This window comes from Macaca nemestrina, chromosome 14 (genome assembly GCF_043159975.1).
Source record: "Macaca nemestrina isolate mMacNem1 chromosome 14, mMacNem.hap1, whole genome shotgun sequence".
Taxonomy (NCBI): domain Eukaryota; kingdom Metazoa; phylum Chordata; class Mammalia; order Primates; family Cercopithecidae; genus Macaca; species Macaca nemestrina.
In genome coordinates, this window is record NC_092138.1 from 66,433,070 (window position 1) to 66,437,869 (window position 4,800).

The 4,800-nt window shown below is 36.3% G+C and overlaps 2 protein-coding genes across 2 annotated transcripts in view; both read left to right on the top strand.

Annotated features, from left to right (window-relative positions):
• LOC105497297 (uncharacterized) overlaps positions 1–4,800 on the top strand; it is a 32,746-nt gene that overhangs the window by 2,364 nt on the left and 25,582 nt on the right. The gene's annotated exons all lie outside the window — the stretch shown is intronic.
• Positions 1–4,800, top strand: part of LOC105497296 (zinc finger CCHC-type containing 7) — a 278,994-nt gene that overhangs the window by 2,238 nt on the left and 271,956 nt on the right. The gene's annotated exons all lie outside the window — the stretch shown is intronic.

Consider the following 4,800-nt stretch of genomic DNA (forward strand, 5'->3'; position numbering starts at 1 on the left):
TTGGATGATAAACTGACAAATGTGTGTTTTCCTTCCAACTAAAATGTCTCATTCATAGTTTTTAAACTCTGCTGGGAGGTAAAATGGATATTTGTGAGGTAAACTTAGGTGTTAGAACCAATGCAAATATTGGAATGAAGGAAGACTTTTTTTTTATTTGAAATTACTTATTTGAAAATTGTATTTAAAAATGTTAGTGAACAGTTGGTTGAGAATCACAGAAATGTGAATCACTTCTAGCTGTGTTCTTAACCGGCCGCATGACCTCGGATAGGCTTCCTATCTCTTTGTACTTAAGTTTCCTGTGGGTAGGTTGAGGAGTTTGTATGAGATAATCTGATTTTGTTATCTAGTTAGTATACTTGGGAGTCACGTACAGGGATCAAAAAGCCAAGAAAGCCTTCTGAGTCAAGGGTTTGTGTGTGTGTATGTAAAAAACATATATATTGTCCTCTGAGAATACTCTTTTTTAAACAAGTAAATTAAATTCATTTGAATGTAATTAAAGCGGTAACATAAACCAAAACAGCCTCAGGCAGACCTTAACCCTGGCATATATAAGCTACCTAAATAAGAGAGCACATTATGCCCAGCACAATTTTCAAGTACAGAAGGTACAAAATCCTCTTAAAGGCCATAGGGGCTAAACTGTTAAATTCATTTTTTACATTTCAGGGAAAGAGATAAATCCTTCGACGCAAGGAATTCAGTTTTTATTATGGTTCTGTAGTTTATTTTTGGCATACATTCACAGGTGTGCCTATGGCTCTATTCTTAATCCCTTTCCTTTGGGATGGCTCCAGGAGGAGTACAAATTTGTAACTCTGTAATTTAGCTCTTTAATTTTTTTCTGTGCTGCACTGGAATTATGTTTTATCTTAAGTTCACACTGGATCCTCAGGATGGATCCAGTGAGGATTTTGAAAGAAGCATAATTCCTTTGACTTCTTTTAGAATTAATTTACCTATTAAATAAAAAGGAAAGGATTCATCTTTTATTTGAATTCCTCTGAGGCTAACAATTCAGTATAAACTGATAAATGCTATGAGCATTATTCAGACAGCCACATTCAATTTGTGTGATAATAACAGCATAGCCACCTGAAGGACAGTACAACAAGGGCACAGGCATATGATACCTTTTAGAAGAAAAGCATTACAGGTTGGTTTATTTATTTCTGGAAAACAAACAAAAAACTCTAGCAAGAATGTAGTACCTTTTTGGCCCTTGTCCATTTGGTTCTTGGGATTAAGGTGGTTCTATTAATAGAACTACCATCACAACACCCTGACATTTTGGGCAGAAATTTGAGTGGCTAAGAAAACAACTATTTTTAATTTTATGTGTATAGCTACAAGTGGAAAAAAGAATAAATTGGCATTGTTATTGCTGTCTGAGCTGTCCTTGATTTTTGGACACACACTTATTTTTCAAGAGCTCTCTTTTTAATCAGTAGTCCGTCAGTACCTAATGGAAACATCTGTGTAGATACAAGAATTTCTAAGACTTTGGAATAGTTGAAAGACAGCAGAGAAATTTATCCTATCATAATTTCTGTATTTTAAGCACATACTAGATTTATGAGGGCTGAAGAACAAATGCCTGGTGTTATATTTCATTTGTGAATTCAATAGATACTTATAGATGGCCCCCAAAATACCAGTTACTCTGCTTGGCTTTGGTGATTCATTGTTTAGCAGAGTGTATATAGTTCCTGCCCCTCCTGGGGTTTGTGGTCTGTGCTTCTGGGAGATTTACATTGAATAAATAATTAGAAATGTGATGAGTGTTGTGAAATGTGAAGTGCTATGGAAGCCTATAAAAGGGGCATTTAATTTAATCTGGTGGGAAGTGATTTTGAGCCGAGTTTAAAAGATGAAGGCTGAGAAGGATTTAATATGCTCACAGTACTAAGTGTTTCACTTTATGCATTTATTCCCAAAGTTGGGAGTTTTCTCTCAATTTTTGGTCTTTATTACGTTTGTATTTTATACACATTTTTATAACTAGCACAGGAGTAAACAGGTTTATCAGTTTGTTTTTTCTTTTTTTTTTAATTTTAATTTTAATTTTTTATTTTTTATTTTTTTGAGACGGAGTCTCGCTCTGTCGCCCAGGCTAGAGTGCAGTGGCACAATCTCGGCTCACTGCAAGCTCCGACTCCCGGGTTCACGCCATTCTCCGGCCTCAGCCTCCCGATTAGCTGGGACTACAGGCGCCCGCCACTGTGCCCGGCTAATTTTTTCTATTTTTAGTAGAGACGGGGTTTCACCATGGTCTCGATCTCCTGACCTTGTGATCCGCCCGCCTCGGCCTCCCAAAGTGCTGGGATTACAGGCGTGAGCCACCGCGCCCGGCCTTCTTTTTTTTTTTTAAATGGGGTCTTGCTCTGTCACCCAGGCTGGAATGCAGTGATGTGATCATAGCTTACTGTCAACTTTGAACACTTGGGTTCAAGCTATCCTCCCTCAGCCTCCCAAGGTGGGAGGTACAGGTGAGTACTCATCCACCTCTGACATTGGCCCTGTGTTCTCATTCAACCAATTCTGTTGGTACTGCCTGTTGACTACCAGATTTGCTTACCCAGGAGTTAGACAGCAAGCATGGGGAATGCCTGGCACACAGAATATATGGAATTAGTGTTAGGATTTTAGTAACTTCACAGTTGGAAAGAGGAAAATATGAAGAGCTATTCGTATAGGGTAGATTATAGAAGAGAATGCAAATTTTGAAAGCTACATCATCAAGGATTAAAATTTTGCTGCTAGCTTTGTCTCTATGATAATGTGGTCATGTAGCTTAATGCTTATTCCTTCAAAAAGTTCATTCTTTTCATTTTCCTCCCTTTGTGCCTAATGCTCAGTCTCTTGCACTAGTTTCTGAAGTGGTCTTCTTTTATATCTGCCCTATATGCTGTTGTTAAAACTGGTATTAAAATGCTCTTTTATTCATGGTACCTTATTGCTCCAAAATTTTTAATGGCATCCTGCTTCCCCAGGCAACGATGGCATTGAATGTAGATCATACTTGGAGCCCCTGGGATTGGCAAATTTTTTTTTTAAGAAACCAGATAGAAAATATTTTAGGTTTTTAAGTCATATGATATCTTAACTACTCAACTCTGCCCTTGTGGGAAAGTAGCCTTCGATAATACCTATAGAAATGGGGGTGGCTGTTCTCAATAAAACCCTACTTACAAAAACAGGTGGCTGGCTCAGACTGTAGTTTGCTAACCCTGAGAACTTGACAGCAAAAAGAAGAGATAAATAGTAGTTAGAACATATAGCAGATCAAATAATTTTTTTTCCATATAGGTAAGATCTAATAATGTTTTTAGGTAGAAAGGAAGAAACTTGTGACTAAACCTGTTTGATGTTTTTGGTGGGGGGCCAGGTTAGAGATAGGATCAGGTATACATGTTGTTGAATTATTTCTCAAAGGGAAGAGAGACAACAGTAATTGCAAAATCATCAAATATTTATAGAGGTATAGAGGTAGAGGAGAAAGAATAAATTCAGATGCACTGAGGTAGATGAGAGTACCTATGAGGATTTGTTTGATTTCCTTAGGAAAATGAAAGCAGAAGTAGGAGAGGGCAGAGGATAATTGGAAGCTTAGAATGGGGAAAGGATGTTTTAGTACTGTGGAGAATATTTTCAGGCAGTGGTTACCAGTATTTTGAAGATGACACCTTGTTTAACCTCGAAACAATTTGTGGACCACCCCATCATTGTAGTTACATTTTTAGTATTCATCAATGGAGAATATGCATATTTAAAAAAAGCTACTACTCAGTTCTCTCTTAGATGACTTTGTATTTTGTTAACCACAACATTGACTGCACATTTGAAAAATGTTAATACATGTATGTGAGAGATAGTCTTTATGTAATGCATTGCCCTGGGTACCCACCGAGATAACTAATTTAACAGCTTCCCAGGAGGCTGAAAGCTCGTAAGTTAGAAATCATTGCATTCTAATGAATCAACAATAAGAGAATAAAGGATTGCTTAGAAGTAGTATTCTGTCAAAATTAAAATGAACTTATAATGAACACTTTGAAGGATTCTATAACTTTTTATCCAGTAGTACTTGGCAGCTTTGAGCAAGATGACAGAAGCAAAATGATCTAGGGTTAGGCATAACATTATATAGAAGGTCAGAATAAACATTTAGCTTATTCTTTCTTTAAATTACCTTTTCCTGAGATCACACCCTGTTTCATTAATCACTTCTCTATGGTGATCAAATTGGCATCTCCTTTTCTTAACCATTTTGTTGATTTCATGTTCCCCTTTTACACCTTACTGAATATTTTCATTTGGGTATCTTACTATTTCACATTTAACCTACTGAAAAGAAAGCTTCTTATCGTTCCTTTGAAACGAGCTCTCTGCTGATTTCTGCTTGGAGTAGAGAATCTACAGAGATGCTGAAGTTGATGGGAGACTGTGGATAGATTGGGAAAAATATGAATTAGGTGTGGGATTCATTGAAGAAGTTGAACAATGTCATGACTGGTAAATGATGGTGATGAGAAAGTAGAGAAAACCTACTGTTTGCTCCTACCATTTGTTTTTTTAATTTTAGCCAAATAAAATCAAATTTTGCATTTTTGAAAATTAACTTGACTTTTGTACACTCTTACAAATATTCAAATACATGTTCTCTATTTTATTTCCTTAATCCAATAATGTTGTAATCCTATTTCTTTCTAATTAATAAGCAATATATTCAGTACCGATGCCCATTTAAGTGTGCTGTTACTCTCTAATCATTATTATTCCTTTCACAAGTAG